General features: G+C 39.4%; 1 long non-coding RNA gene across 1 annotated transcript; it reads left to right on the top strand.

Moving 5' to 3' along the window:
• The first annotated feature begins 5,677 nt into the window (after positions 1–5,677).
• Positions 5,678–16,164, top strand: LOC126063001 (uncharacterized). Its single transcript, XR_007514183.1, has 3 exons — positions 5,678–5,750; positions 14,024–14,249; positions 16,083–16,164. It is a non-coding gene; the product is annotated as an uncharacterized LOC126063001 (long non-coding RNA).
• The last annotated feature ends 1,119 nt before the right edge of the window (positions 16,165–17,283 follow it).

Raw genomic sequence — 17,283 nt, 5'->3', positions numbered from 1 at the left:
TTTTCTGTTTTTCTGATAATAACCATCCTGGGGGGGTGAAGTTTCGTGCTTACTAATCATTTAACAACTGTGTGTCGGATTGAACTACGTCTTGTAGCAGATGTTGTGTGTGACCTGTTTAAATTCCTAGAAAGTGTGCTGTGGGCTGTGTGGAGGACCTGACCAAGAGGGAGACAGCTGGGGTCAGCCTAAGGAATGTCACACCGAGGTCAGCAAGTCAGCAAATCTGTCAGCTGTCACTGGATAGGTCATTTGATGTGCTTTACTTAAAGGGAAGATTTATCCCCTGACTTGGAACCAGGATAGAAACCAGAGTTTACTGATGTCTGACCTCTCCCAGGATCTAAGGAAAATATTCTGACCACATTGATCTACAGGGAATAGCAGAGACAAGGAGAACTGGTTTTGTCTGTATTTCTCAACCTGGGACAAATTGTTCCCTGGATATACACAGTGGTGTGTCCAGGACCATAAAGCCTTCATTATGCCATGAAGCATCGGCATAAACATGCAGTATCTTCCTGGAGCATTCATTTGACTTAATAGGAAATAATTTATATTATTTTATTTTTAAACAAATGTACATGTACTATGGGACAGAAAGCAAATTATGAAGATGTTTAAGGGTAAAATATGAGGCTTTGTACTTGAGACTTTGTACTTCGTACTTGAGAAATTGTACTTGTTGCTTTGGCCCTTGCTCTCAGACTTCCAGGAATATTTGTTCCTTCTCCTTCTGATAGGGCTATTTTGGCATAATACAGTGATTATGAATAGATTCTCAAGCCAAGCAGCCCAGAATCAAATCCTTGCCCTGACACTTCTTACCTGAGTCGCCTTGGGCAAATTATGTAACCTACCTGAGTCTTAGTTTCCTAATCTATAAAACAAGCAAAATTATTGTACCTAACTCACAACATTGCTATAAGGTACAATTGCATAATACATACTTATAAAGTGCTTAGTATATACCAACTGTTCAATAACAGCAAGTAACAGTATCAGATGGAAACGTTTCAGACCCCTGAGGTATGAACCTTTGGCTCTTTTTTCAGTTTTCAGACTTACCCGTATGACCCAGCAATCCCAATCTTAGGTATACACCCAGAAGGAGCAAACGCAGGAATGCAGACAGAAACCTATACAGCAATGTTCATTGCAGCACTTTTCACAAGAGGCAGAAGATGGAAAAAATGAAATGGCCATCAACAGATGAATAGATAAACAAAATGTGATACATATGCACAATGGAATGCTACACAACCATAAAGAGAAATAAAGTCTTGACACATGCCACTATATGGATGAACCTCGAAAACACCACGCTGTGTGGAATAAGTCACTGAATTATACATGCAGAAATTGTCGAGATAGTATATGTTTTGTTATGTATATTTTCACCATAATTTTAAAAAAATCCTACAAAGCACAGTTCTACTCTGACACATATGAGATCGCCAGGAGCTGGAACTGACTCAACAGCAAAAAAATGTATATACATGCTTTTAAACTTGTAAAAATAATATCACCTGGTTATAAAACACTGAAACAATGTAGAGGTGAAAATAGGAAATCTTAAAAGCTCCTCTTATCCCTAAATTCTAGTCACTTGATCAGAGGTAAGCACAGATAGCTGTTAGGTATGCCTTCCTTCAAATATTTTTTATACATTTATAAACACACACGTTTTCCAAAGTGATCATATGGAATATCTTATTCTGTACTCTGCCCCTTTTTCTCTCAGCATTATATCATAGGCATCTTCCCTTGTCAGTACACAGAACTCTACTTCATTCTTTTGAACAGCTGCATGTCAAAATATATTTATCCATTCCTAACCATTCCCAGACTGTTCTTTTTGTCTTTTGGCTCTTTCTTGGAAGAATTGCCCTGTCTCATGCTTGCTCAAGAACATACCCTTATCCCATGACCCATCAATTCCAACAGAAATACATACACGTATACACCCAGAGGCATATATGAGAATGCTCAAGGCAGTGCTGTTTAGAATGGCCAAAAACTGGATATTACTCAAATGCGCAGCGACAATAGAATGGATAAACAAATTGGGGTGTGTTCACACAGTGGAATGCTGTATAGCAATGAGAATAAATAATCTATAACTATACTATATCAAAGTCCCTGGGTGGCACAGTTTGCACTTGACAATTTGAACCCACCTGGCAGTGTCATAGAAGGAAGGCCTTGTGATCTGGTTCCATAAAATTAGAGCCAAGAAAACCCTATGGAGCAGTTCTACTCTGTAACATATGGGGTCACCATGAGTTGGAATCACCTCTATGGCAATGGCTTTTATACTGTATACTTTTATACTATATCAATATGAATGAATCTCACAAACACGTTAAAGAGTCTAGACACAAGAGTAGATGTTTTACAATTTCATTTATGTAAAGTACAAAAAACAGGCATAACTAATCTACACTGCTGGAAGCCCCTAGTGGGGACTTCTGGGGAGGTTGGCCATTTCTGTTTCTTGATGTGGGTTTGATTTTTTAAAAATTCCTTGAGCTGTATACTTATGTGCTTATTTCTATATTTGCCTTATACTTTAAAAAATCCTTGGGATTAAAATGGAAGAGATAAAAATTTCCTTTGGGTGAAAATGGTGGGGTCAGATTGTCTGTGACTTTAATTCAAGATCCTTATTATTTTTCCTTTGATGGCTGCTGTAGTCTTCTTATCCCATCTCCCAATCTCCAGCCTGATCTCCTGTTACACTGCCCCCACTGAGAATGTGATCATGACACGCACGCGCACACACACACACACACACACACACTTCCCCCACCTCCACTTAAAATTCTTCACTAGCTCCTCCCTGCCACCTGCCTTTAGGGTAGTCTAGCTCTGTAGTCTTCAAGACCTAGGCCATCCCTTCAGCCTCAACCCCTGTCCCCGTGTATACTCCGTGCTTCATTCTAAATGACTTAAAATTCCTGGGATGGAGCTCCATGCTTGATTACACTTTTATTATTTGGTGCAATCATTAAGGGATCGGCTGCTAACCGAAAGGTCAGCATTGGAACCCACCAGACACTCTGTGGAGAAAAGACCAGGTGATCTGCTCTGGTAAAGATTACAGCCTAGGAACCCTATGGGACAGTTCTACCCTGTTATATAGGGTGGCTATGAGTTGGAATGGACTCAAGGGTGCACAACAACATACTTCAACTCTATGTTAGGCTGTGGGATACTCAACTATTAAATATTATGTCAGCCTCTTAGGAAGTTTACAATCTAGTCAGGGAGCAAAACATACAGAGCTATAGCAAGTTAAGCAATAATATAAGAAAATAAGCCTCTCACTATATTTTCATAAGCTATTCTCTTTGTCTGGAATGCCCTCTCTCCCTACTTTGTCTCCTTAGTCTCAAGAGTCTTCTCAGTGGTTACCTCCTCCAGGAAGCCTTTCTGATGTCCCTCGCCTGGCGTGAATCATGTGCCCTTCCACCTACTTGCACAGTATTCTCTGAACTTTGTCATGGCTCCTATTGCACTGCATTGTATGTTAGTTGTCTGTGTTCTTCACTAGATCAGATCTTCTTGAGGACAGAAAATGTGCCTGTTTTCTCTTTATACCTAGGATCCAGCACATGGCACATGATACTTACTAAGTGAAAATATATTGAATAGGTGGTAGGTGTGGTCATTTGTTTACGAAGATGCGTGCAATAATTTTAGGTGGTAGGTGTGGTCATTTGTTTACGAAGATGGGTGCAATAATTTTTCCCAGCCCCACATGCAAGTCCTTTCGCAATGTGATTTCGTTTCACCTCCCATCATGGGGTGGAGTTTATTCCTCCACACCTTGAATCTGGACTTGGCAAATGGGATATTAGCAAATCTGATTCAGGCAGAAACTTGGAAAGGGGTTGCACAAAAAGGCTTGCCCCACTCTACAGACAGGGATTAGACTGGACTATAAGACAATGATACTGGTGAGGAGTGAGCTTCCTGGCTCAAGTAGACACTCGAGACTATGTGGGCAACTCCTGTCTGGTGGCAAGATGAGAAGGAAGAGGGGGACAGGAGCTGGTTGAATGGACACGGGGAATACAGGGTGGAGAGGAGGAATGTGCTGTCTCATTAGGGGGAGGGCAGCTAGGGTTACATAGCAACGTGTGTATAAGTTTTTCTGTGAGAGACTGACTTGACTTGTAAGCTTTAACCTAAAGCACAATAAATAAACTAAATTATTAAAAAAAAAGGCTTGCCCCCTTTTGGCTGCGGCTGGAACCCTGAGACCATGGTGTGAACCAGCCTGTGCTAGCCTGGTAAAGAAGCCATATGTAGAAGAACTGAGGTCCTCCAGCCATCAGCCTGCCACCTCTCAGACATGTGAGTGAGGCCATTTAAACCATCCAGCCCCAGTTAAGCCTCCAGATGACTAAAAACACACAAATGACTCCCAGGTTAGACCAATAGAAGAATCACCCAAAGCTGACACTTGCCCACATTGCTGACTCACAGAATCATAAGCAAGCTCCTAAATTTGGGGGTGGTTTGCAATGCAGCAGTAGATAACTGATATAGATGGCATTTTATAAGTCTTAATTCCTTCACGTGGCTTCTCTTCCTGTCTTACACTTAGTGGCTGACTCCTGTTTTTGCCTGTCCAGGCTCTGTTTCCCTTTCTTCCTACGACTGCAAATGAATATTTCTTTGGGGAAACCACCTTCCTCCAATCTCAGTCCATGTGGTCTGGATGGGCTTACCTCTTTGGCCTTCGTGGGGACTAGACACACAGCTCCAGTCTGTTCAGTGAGAAACAACTCCGGGCCTTTGTGATAGCCTTCCATAAAAAGAAGCTCTCTTTCCACAGAGGTTGCTGAGAGGATAAACTAGAGGCTTGGAATAATTGTTGGTCATCCTTGCCACTGCATGGGAAGAACCCACTGAAAGAAGCCAACATAGAGAAAAGAGGACTCATGCCTGAACCTAATATTTGTGGGGCCCAGGGCAAGAGTACAAATGGAGGCTCCCATACTGTGTGTCTAAATATTTACAAGTTATAAATGAAGCTAACAAAGCAATTAAATAAAATGTGTTCGATATTCCTACTCTGACAGATATACCTTCATAATGATCATTTTTCTTGAATGTGTGAAGTTATGGTTTTCATATGACTGAAAGTTGGCAATACATCAAAGACAATGGAATATAATAATTATTGTGTATGACTAAGTGATTTCTGCATTCCGTGGTCTTCTTCAGTACTTAAAAAGTAAACACAACTTAGTGCTTATTTATTTGGTTTCTTGTGTTGTTTTTAACATTCTATATTTAGCCTTGCTCCTCAACTAGCCTGTGAATTCCTTGAGGGAACGAGGTGGTGTCTTACCTACATATGTCTCTGGAGCCCAAGCAGAGCTGAAACACTGTAGTGGCACAATATGTACCGCTGATTGATTCATGGTGCTGCAAGTGGTTAAGCACTCAGCTGCTAACCAAAAGATTGGAAGTTTGAGTCCATCCAGAGACACCTTGGAAGAAAGGTCTGGTGATCTACTTCTGAAAAATCACTGATTGAAAACCCTGTGGAGTACAATTCTACTCTGATACACATGGGGTCACCACAAGTCGGAATCAACTACGTGGCAACTGTTTCGTTTTTTTAATTGACTAATATTCTGTTGTTTTCAACAGGTAACTTTGTTAATACAACCATTTCTCTGGGCCGCGGATTCCTCGACCGGAAAACGAAAACGAAGAAGTTAAACTATAAGGTCAATATGACCACCTCCACGTCTGACATGATACATTCTCTTACACAGCCTAAGGACACATACATTTTCTTACACAGCCTAGGGCAACAATTACTCAAATAGTCAAAAGTCCAAATATTTTTGGGAGGAGCTTGCTTCCTAGAGACATATTACAATGAAACTCTAGTGGCTACAAGGCATAATGGCTATATAAAGCTAACGTACAATTTAGTTTTAAAAATTGTTAAAATATATAGTGTAAATGAGTAAGTACTCTATAATTTCACTCCCCAGGGATAACTATTGAGTATGGTAGAGGTATGGTACACCATTTTCTTTCTGTACAATTATACATGTATTATTATCATTTTAAAATAGCATTAGAATTATTTTATAATAATTCTCTGCAACTTACTCTTTTACATAACAATATATATTGGGTTGTTGCTGTTGTTGTTAGGTGTCGTCGAGTCGGTTCTGACTCATAGTGACCCTATGCACAACAGAACGAAACACTGCCCGGTCCTGTGCCATCCTTACAATTGTTCTTATGCTTGAGCTCATTGTTGCAGCCACCGTGTCAATCCACCTCGTTGAGGGTCTTCCTCTTTTCTGCTGACCCTGTACTCTGCCAAGCATGATGTCCTTCTCCAGGGACTGATCCCTCCTGACAACATGTCCAAAGTATGTAAGACGCAGTCTTGCCATCCTTGCCTCTAAGGAGCATTCTAGCCGCACTTCTTCCAAGACAGATTTGTTCGTTCTTTTGGTGGTCCATGGTATATTCAATATTCTTCGCCAACACCACAATTCAAAGGCATCAACTCTTCTTCGGTCTTCCTTATATATTGTCCAGCTTTCACATGCATATAATGCAATTGAAAATACCATGGCTTGGGTCAGGCGCACCTTAGTCTTCAGGGTGACATCTTTGCTCTTCAACACTTTGAAGAGGTCCTTTACAGCAGACTTACCCAGTGCAATGCGTCTTTTGATTTCTTGCCTGCTGCTTCCACGGCTGTTGATTGTGGATCCAAGTAAAATGAAATCCTTGACAACTTCCATCTTTTCTCCGTTTATCATGATGTTGCTCATTGGTCCAGTTGTGAGGATTTTTGTTTTCTTTATGTTCAGATGCAACCCATACTGAAGGCTGTGGTCTTTGATCTTCATTAGTAAGTGCTTCAAGTCCTCTCCACTTTCAGCAAGCAAGATTGTGTCATCTGCATAACGCAGGTTGTTAATGAGTCTTCCTCCAACCCTAATACGCCGTTCTTCTTCATACAGTCCAGCTTCTTGTATTATTTGTTCAGCATACAGATTAAATAGGTATGGTGAAAGAATACAACCCTGATACACTCCTTTCCTGACTTTAAACCAATCAGTATCCCCTTGTTCTGTCCAAACAACTGCCTCTTGAACTATGTAAAGGTTCCTCATGAGCACAATTAAGTGTTCTCAATGTTGTCCATAATTTGTTATGATCCACAGAGTCGAATGCCTTTGCATAGTCAATAAAACACAGGTAAACATCCTTCTGGTATTCTCTGCTTTCAGCCAGGATTCATCTGACATCAGCAATGATATCCCTGGTTCCACGTCCTCTTCTGAAACCAGCCTGAATTTCTGGCAGTTCCCTGTCGACATACTGCTGCAGCCATTTTTGAATGATCTTCAGCAAAATTTTGCTTGCGTGTGATATTAATGATATTGTTCTATAATTTCCACATTCGGTTGGATCACCTTTCTTGGGAATAGGCAAAGAAGAAGGATCAGTAGTTGGAAAATATGGCCATGGTGATAGAAACAATGCCGGAGATCGAATGATAAAATTTTGCAAGACCAACGACTTCTTGCTTGCAAATACCTTCTTTCACCAACATAAATGGTGACCATACACATGGACCTCACCAGATGGAACACGCAGAAATCAAACTGACTACGTCTGTGGAAAGAGACGATGGAAAAGCTCAATATCATCAGTCAGAACAAGGCCAGGGTCCAACTGTGGAACAGACCATCAGTTGCTCATATGCAAGTTCAAGCTGAAACTGAAGAAAATCCGAGCAAGTCCACGAGAGGCAAAATATGACCTTGAGTATATCCCACCTGAATTTAGAGACCATCTCAAGAATAGATTTGATGCATTGAACGCTAGTGACCGAAGGCCAGATGAGTTGTGGAATGACATCAAGGACATCATCCATGAAGAAAGCAAGAGGTCACTGAAAAGAAAGAAAAGACCAAGATGGATGTCAGAGGAGACTCTGAAACTTGCTCTCGAATGTCGAGCAGCTAAAGCAAAAGGAAGAATTGATGAAGTAAAAGAGCTGAACAGAAGATTTCAAAGGGCCTCTCAAGAAGACAAAGTAAAGTATTATAATGACATGTGCGAAGAGCTGGAGATAGAAAACCAAAAGGGAAGAACATGCTTGGTGTTTCTCAAGCTGAAAAAACTGAAGAAAAAATTCAAGCCTCGAATTGCAATAGTGAAGGATTCCATGGGAAAAATATTAAACGATGCAGGAAGCATGAAAAGAAGGTGGAAGGAATACATGGAGTCATCATACCAAAAGAATTAGTCAATATTCAAACATTTCAAGAGGTGGCGTATGATCAGGAACCGATGGAACTGAGGGAAGAAGTCCAAGCTGCTCCGAAGGCACTGGTGAAAAACAAGGCTCCAGGAATTGATGGAATATCAACTGAGATGTTTCAACAAACAGATGCAGTGCTGGAGGTGCTCACTCGTCTATGCCAAGAAATATAGAAGACAGCTTCCCGGCCAACTGACTGGAAGAGATCCATATTTATGCCTATTCCCAAGAAAGGTGATCCAACCGAATGTGGAAATTATAGAACAATATCATTAATATCACACGCAAGCAAAATTTTGCTGAAGATCATTCAAAAATGGCTGCAGCAGTATGTCGACAGGGAACTGCCAGAAATTCAGGCTGGTTTCAGAAGAGGACGTGGAACCAGGGATATCATTGCTGATGTCAGATGGATCCTGGCTGAAAGCAGAGAATACCAGAAGGATGTTTACCTGTGTTTTATTGACTATGCAAAGGCATTCGACTCTGTGGATCATAATAAATTATGGACAACATTGCGAAGAATGGGAATTCTAGAACACTTAATTGTGCTCGTGAGGAACCTTTACATAGCTCAAGAGGCAGTTGTTCGGACAGAACAAGGGGATACTGATTGGTTTAAAGTCAGGAAAGGTGTGCGTCAGGGTTGTATTCTTTCACCATACCTATGCAATTTGTTTGCTGAGCAAATAATACAAGAAGCTGGACTGTATGAAGAAGAACGGGGTTAGGGTTGGAGGAAGACTCATTAACAACCTGCGTTATGCAGAAGACACAACCTTGCTTGCTGAAAGTGAAGAGGACTTGAAGCACTTACTAATGAAGATCAAAGACCACAGCCTTCAGTATGGATTGCACCTGAACATAAAAAAAAAATTTTTTTTTTTTTTAAGAAAACAAAAATCCTCACAACTGGACAAATGAGCAACATCGTGATAGATGGAGAAAAGACCGAAGTTGTCAAGGATTTCATTTTACTTGGTTCCACAATCATAGCTATGGAAGCAGCGGGCAAGAAATCAAAAGACACATTGCATTGGGTAAGCCTGCTGTAAAGGACCTCTTCAAAGTGTTGAAGAGCAAAGATGTCACCCTGAAGACTAAGGTGCGCCTGACCCAAGCCATGGTATTTTCAATTGCATCATATGCATGTGAAAGCTGTACAATGAACAAGGAAAACCGAAGAATCGACACCTTTGAATTGTGGTGTTGGCGAAGAATACTGAATATACCATGGACTGCCAAAAGAATGAACAAATCCGCCTTAGAAGAAGTACAGCCAGAACGCTCCATAGAGGCAAGGATGGCGAGACTGCGTCTTACATACTTTGGACGTGTTGTCAGGAGGGATCAGTCCCTGGAAAAGGACATCATTCTTGGCAGAGTACAGGGTCAGCGGAAAAGAGGAAGACCCTCAACGAGGTGGATTGACACAGTGGGTGCAACGATGAGCTCAGGCATAACAATGATTGTAAGGATGGCGCAGGACCGGGCAATGTTTCATTCTGTTGTGCACAGGGTTGCTATGAATCAGAACCGACTTGATGGCATCTAACAACAATAAAAGCAACAACTGAAAGAACTGGAGTGAGAAATAGATATATCAGCACCAATAAGAAACTCATGAAGCAGACAAAAATAAGCAAGGATGTAGGTGATTTAAATAAGACAACCACATAATCAACTCAAGCTAGTATATATGAGTCTATATGTATGTATAAATAATTATGCATGTGTATGCATATGTGGGTGTGTGCCTCTTCAAAAAAAATCATATGTTTTCTAAGCACAATGGGAACATTGACAAAAATTAACCACGCACCTGGTATTTAAGAAAGTCTCAATAAAACGCAAAGATCGATATCACATATACTATGATCTCTGGACATAATGCAATAAAAATAAAACTCAGTAAAAAGAGTATAGCATAAAAGATTCTTTATGTCTGGAAACTAAAACACTACTAAATGTCTCTTGGTTCAAAAAGAAAATTATAATGTGTATTACGAAATATATACACATCAAAATATATAGGACACTGTTAAAGAAATAGAGAAAAATATATGGCTTGAAATACATTTATTAGAATGTACATAAGCTAAACATTAAAAGCAAGAAGTTGGAAAAAAAATAACAGATAAAACCCAAAGAAACAAGAAAGAAGGAAATGATAAAGGGATAAATCAATAAAATGAATAATCAAAAGAGAGAGGATTAATAAGGTAAAAAACTGGTTTTTAAAAAACGTGTTAATACTATACAAACCTCTGCTTATACCACTCAAGAAAAAGATGATGCAAATAAAATAAAAACATAAAAGAAAATACTAACACAATGGAGATTTAAAAAATAATGTAAGAATATTATAAGTACATGCTAATAAAATTGAAAACCTACACAAAAATGGATAAATTTCTGGGAAAATATAAAATGAAAAAATTGGTGCAAGAAAAAATAGAAAACTTGAATAGACCGAGAATCATTAAAAACAATAAATGCCAATAAAAGACCTCTCTTCACCTCTCCTCTCCCAAAACAACCCAGATCCAGACAGTTTTGCATGTGAGTTCTGTCACATATTAAAATCATATAGTCCATTGCATCATAGAAGTTGTTCCAGAAATTAGAACACAGAGTAAATGTTTCTTAACATGTTTTAGGGCTTAATATAATCTTGTTTTCAAACCCAAATGATGGTAATAAAAAGGGAAAAAATTAACATATGTATCACTTATGAACATAGATGTGAAAATCTTAAATATTTAACTAATCAAATCCAAGTACATATATAAAAAAATACATAGTGATCAAGTAGGAAAGTAAGAATGTTTGATAACAGAAAGCATATCAAGGGGTAAAAAGGAAATCTCTCAAGGTAATTCATTAACAAATTAAGGAAGAAAAAACATGGGATTATCGGAATAAATGCAGAAAATCATCTGATAAACGTTAACACCCATTAATGCCAGGGGAAACAGAAAGCTGTAGAAGGAAGGACTTATTAGCAAGGCACACTATATAGCTCAGCTGTGAACACTATAACATGATTATAACAATGTAAGCATCGAGGACTGATTTAACAAAAAATTGTACTAAAACTATACTGAGGTCTTAAAAGCCTGTGAGCAGCAATTTAGGATACTGCATTGCTCTCGCCCCTTCAGGAGCAAGGAAGGATAGAGAAAACTAAAGATACAAGGTAAAGATTAGTCCAAAGGACTAACGGACCACATCCACCACGGCCTTCACTGGGTCCAGAACGACAAGATGGTGCCGGGCTACCACCACTGATTGCTCTGACAGGGATCACAATAGAGGGTCCTGGACAGAGCTGGAGACAAATGTACAACAAAATTCTAACTCAGAAAGAAAGACCAGACTTGCTGGCCTGACAGAGACTGGAGAAACCCTGAGAGTATGCCCCCCAGATACCCTTTCAGCTCAGTCATCAGGTCACTCCTGAAGTTTACTCTTCGGCCAAAGATTGAACATGCCCATGGAACAATACAAGGTTAAAGGGGCGCACTAGCCCTGGGGTGGGAACTGGAAGGCAGGAGGGAACAGGAAAGCTGGTAATAGGGAACAGAGGATTGAGAAGGGAGAGTGTTGACATGTCGTGGGGTTGTTAACTGAAGTCATAGAACGATGTGTATACTGTTTGATAAGAAACTAGTTTGTTCTGTAAACCTTCATCTAAAGTACAATAAAAAAAAATCACAAACAAAAAAAACTATGTTGGGAGGATGAGGAAGGATGAGTGTGTGTGTTTGTATGTCTATGTCTGAGGTAAAACAGAGCAAAATCTTATTCCTATAGTAAGTAGTCTAATGGATAATGTCTAAAATGGGAACATTTAAAAATGACATTGTAAATATATTGTTTAAAGACATGGAGATAAATACAAGAAGAAAGAGCAAAGAGGGTACACAAGAGGTGGTTTCTGAGGAGTGGGGCTTGAGGTTGGGGAGGGATAGAACAATGGATTGCTGAACTTTGTTATGAACCCTATAGTTCTACTTTATTTTTAAATTTATGTACTTGTATTACTTTTATAAGTCTATTCTTGCCAAATTAAATGCAATTCCAACCAAAATGCCATCAGGAATTTTTGAGAAACTTGGCCAACTTATCCTTATTCACAAGAATAAATAAATTGATTTTGAAAACAAAGATCAGCAAGAGGGGACTAGCTCAATCAGGTTTTGTGATATACTATGAAGCCATTACTGTAATCATAAAATCAGAGTCGTGAGGCTATAGGAACAGGCACATAAACCAGGGGAACAGAATAGAGCTCAGAAACAAAACCATGCATCTATGGGAATTTGATATAGGATGAAGATGACACCACAGATCAATGTAAAAAGGATGAATTATTCAGTAGATGATGTCAGGAAAACTGTCTCAAACTTGGAGGAAAATAAAGTATGATTCCTGTCACCTACTACACTAAGATGCACTCTGAGGCATTAAATAACCTATCTATAACACATGGTCAACAGTTACTCTAAAACCAAGAGGGGAGGGTAAGGAGGCAGGGAAAGTATATTACAAGAAATTTCAGCAAAAATCTTGATGAATTGCTTGGAAACTGTGCAAAATAATTCTAAAGTGTTTCTGGAAGAATAAGTATGGAAGCAAAGATCAGAAAACTTTGAAAAAGAAGAGCATCTAGGGTTGACTGGGCCTACCAGATATTAAAACGTATAAATAATTTAGCAGTCAGTCACCAGAACAGTATGTTACTGGCACAGAATAGACAGAAGAATCAATAAAACAGAAAAAAAAAATGATGGAAATAGACCCAAGAACTTATTAGAAGCTACTAGGTGGTAAGAGTGGCATAACAAACAGGGATAGGGGAGGCTAGATTTTACAACAAATGATATTAGAAAATTTGACTAACGACTTTTGAGGGAAGTTAGAAAAATACAGAGCAATGATCTCTGAAAGTTGAAAGATACGGAGTTTGAATGCCCGTGTTGCCACTAATTTAGCTGTGTAATTGCAGGGAAGATACTTCACCTCTCTAAGCCTCATTTCTCCCGTATTTAAAAGCAAGGCAATAAAAGTGACTACCTCATAGGATTGTGAGAATTAAGGGAGATAATGAGTGTAAAAAAGTAAAAACGCGGTGTCTATCATGCAGAATGTGCCTCATGAATGTTAGCTATTATTATTTCTACCCTATATTACATGCAAAGTAATGTACAAAATGAAACCATAAACGTTCTAGAAAGAAAACAAATGAGTATTATTATAATCTTGGGGAGCAGAAGAACTTTCTAAATATGACCCTAAGGGTAGAAAGCATGAAGGAAAGGACAATAATTCTGACTACATAAAAGCCAAACTTCTTTATGGTAAAACCCCACCACAGACAAAGTTAAAATGCAAATGGCAGACTGGGGGAAATATTCACAATCTATATAATACACAAATGGTTAATAGTTGGTTACTAATCAACAGGAAAAAGACAGATACGGCAATACAAAAATGCACCAAGAACATTAACACATTAAACAAGCAAAATAAGAGATTACAAATGGGGAAGGGTGTTCAGCCTCCCTAATAAAGATTGCAAAGTAAAATGAAATCCTATTTTTCATGTATCAAATTAGCAAAATAAATTTTTATAATAGCCACTTTTACTAAGCATATTTTCGAATGCCTATCCTATCTACCTCTTATTTTCAGATAATTCATGCCCACCTGCAGCCCTTGGTCAGCAAGCCACTTGACCGTGCTAGGAAATGTGAAGGACTGTGCCTAATTGGACAAGGGATGGACACCTTATCCAAAGGGGGCCAATCCACAGATAAGTCAGCTATCTGTAGTTTGTGTGGCCAAGTTGGAAACAATGAGCTTGACCTACCATATTCTTCTCTCAGGAAACAACACAGAGGAAAGTTGTCAACTCAAGGTAGGCATTTGAATGAAAAAGCTGTGAAGAATCCAGGATACAGTAGCGTATTTGATGATCAAGTGCAAGCCAGAATCATAGAGGAGTAAGACCCATGAGGGGAGATAGTTGGATAGGAACTAGAAGAAAACTGTAGAGCAGAGAAACCGTCATGGAGAGATAGAGATAGTTGAGTGGTTGGTCCCAGAATGACTTTGGCTTTTGTCCTTAATAAAGCTTTGTGATTTAGTTTTTGCTTTTCTCAAATCTCTTTATGTTTACACTAAACTTTCATTTTACTTAAACTATGCCTAGCATGTTTCTTTTTCTTGCAACCAAAAGAGCTCTGACCAGAATACATCAGTGAGATAGAGGCAATGTGGTTGGGTGCTTTTTACATCTGGAGGCCAGTATCAGATAGCCCTAGTGATTTCACATCTTGTTATCTGAAGTATGAAATCATGGAGCTAGATAGAACATAACATTATTGAGTGTTCACTATGTGTACTAAGCACTTTACATATAACATATCATTTTATCCTCACAACAACCTGAGAAAACCCTATACTTATTTTGTTAGATTGTTAGGTGCCATCAAGTCAACTTCAACTCATAGCCACCCCATGTGACATAGTACAACTACCCCCATAGGATTTTCTAAGCTATAATCTTTATCAGAGCAGATGGCCAGGTCTTTTTCCCATGGAGCCACTGTGTGGATTTGAACCACCAGCCTTACAGTTTGCAGCTGAGCGCTTAACTGTTGTACCACTAAGGCTCCGTATGCTTATTTTATAGATGAAGAAATTCAGGCACTGAAAAGTATAACAGAGATGGTATTGCTCACTCAGAGTTCCACCTGCTCTCTCACATTTCTAGGCCCCTTGCCCTGGTGGTACAGAGGTTAAGTGCTCAGCTGCTAACCAAAAGGTTGGCAGTTTGAATCCACCGGCCGCTCCTTGGAAACCCTATGGGGCAGTACAACTCTGTCCCAGAGGGTTGCTGTGAGTCGGAATTGACTCCACGGAACAGTTTTTTTGGTTTGCAGTTGGGTAGAGCCATGTGGTCAATGACTTCTGGGAGAGGTGACATGAATCACTTATGGACTGAGGCAGAGCCTATGTTTTATTCTATAAGGTTTATAGTTTTAGGTTTTTGTCCTGGAGTTCTCTAGAGAAATAGAACCAGTAATATATGTCACCAATTACACTACTGTGGTATGTATCACAGAGAGGGAGACCTACTTCACGGAAATGGTTCACACAATTTTGGGGGGCTGGCAAGTCCCATATCTAGAAATCAGGTGACAGGCTGGAGAGTCCTGCAGGTTTGCTTCCCAAAATCCCTCGGTCAGTTGACAAGAAGAGTGAAGAGTAAGAATGTTCTTGCAAAAATGCTAGTTTACAGCCTGGAGGCAGAACACACCCTAAGGAAACTCCCTTTTGCTCTTAAGATCTTCAACTGATTGATTGAAGCCTACCTACGTTATGAAAGGTGATCTCTTACTTAAAACCAACTGATTTAATCACATGTAATTACTTTGTAACAGCAACTAGACTAGTGTTTTATCAAACAACTGGGCATCATAGCTTAGCCAAGCTGACACATAAAACTAAACATCTCAGTTTTACATGGTATATGATTTATTTCATGCCCATTTTCTAACATGGTATAAGGTATAGATTAAGGTTCTCTCTTTTTTTTTTTTGCATATTGATATCCAATTGCTCCAGTACCATTTGTTGAAAAACCTTCCGGTTCTAACTTAACTTCCACATATTTTATATAATAGTTGTTCTCATTTGTACCAAAGCCTGAAGATATGCAGATGACACACTTGTATTTTCTTTACAGTTTACAAGGTATTTTGAATTATGTAATTTCGTGTGACCCACAATCGGCCCTGTGAGGGAGGAATAAAAATATGACTACGCCCATTTCACAGATGAAAAGACCCAGAGAGGCAAAGTGCTTTGCCCAAGAAGACAAAGCTTTCAGCGATAGCATCTGGATTCAAACCCAAGTCTTCTGCCAGTCATTGCCAGGTTCAGTATGTTACTGACCTTCAACACTGAGCTGCTTTTTCAGAGATCCAAGATATTCCTATACATAGCCCAGTACTCAGGAGCACTGGAAGCAAAAGTCAGTACTTGCTACTTAATTTTGAGCTTACCACTTCTTGAAAACTGGAAAGGCTCAGAGATTTGGAGCAGCTGGGATCTGAGAGGACAGTCATTTGGACTATCCACGAAAAGTGCTCATATCTCTCGAACCTACTATGCGAACTTCATTTTATGAGTATGTAAATGTGAATCTTTCCTTTAGAATATTCCTAAACTTCAACATGAAAAATAAATCTGTTACCACGTAGTCCAAGTATCAAAGCAATAAACTGACATACTTTGTTTTGGGTCATTTCTCCAGTTCTCTAGCTACCTCCCTTTCTCCGGGAAGCATGTCCACATATGCATGCCATTCAAGTGGGCTTTTGGGAGCCATTCTGTTACCACCTGACCCTGCCTCACTAGCCATGACTGTTTGGGCCAGACATAGACAAGCCACCCAAGTTGATGAATTGGATATGTTTCTTTGGGAAATTTAGGATTGGACTGACAAACAGCTAATCAGTCTGAAGGTGGCTGGAATTTTAACATGAGAACTGGGAGCTACATACCAGCCATATTCTGCCTGTCAAGTGCAACAAAAGAGCAAAAAAAAAAAAAAAAAGCAGATATGCAAAGAAAGAAGGAATGAAGTAGGGAAAGAGAAATAGGAACTCCAGATTGCTCACTGTTCCTGGTTCCAGACCTTTTCTGTGGCCTGGCTGCAGACCTGTCTGTTGGTACTGTGAAAACCTCTGGGGCAGTTCTACTCTGTCATATAGAGTTGCTTTCAGTTGGAATCCATTGGACGGTACACAACAACAACAATCCTTTAAAAACTGCTCCTTTTCTCTTAAGGTAACTAACTGGGTTTCTGTTACTTACAATCAACGAGTCCTAACTAATACAATAGAGGTAATATGAATTATCATGGAGTAGAAAGACATGGCCCT

Source organism: Elephas maximus, chromosome 19, assembly GCF_024166365.1.
Source record: "Elephas maximus indicus isolate mEleMax1 chromosome 19, mEleMax1 primary haplotype, whole genome shotgun sequence".
Lineage (NCBI taxonomy): Eukaryota > Metazoa > Chordata > Mammalia > Proboscidea > Elephantidae > Elephas > Elephas maximus.
This window is presented reverse-complemented; position numbering and strand designations above follow the sequence as displayed.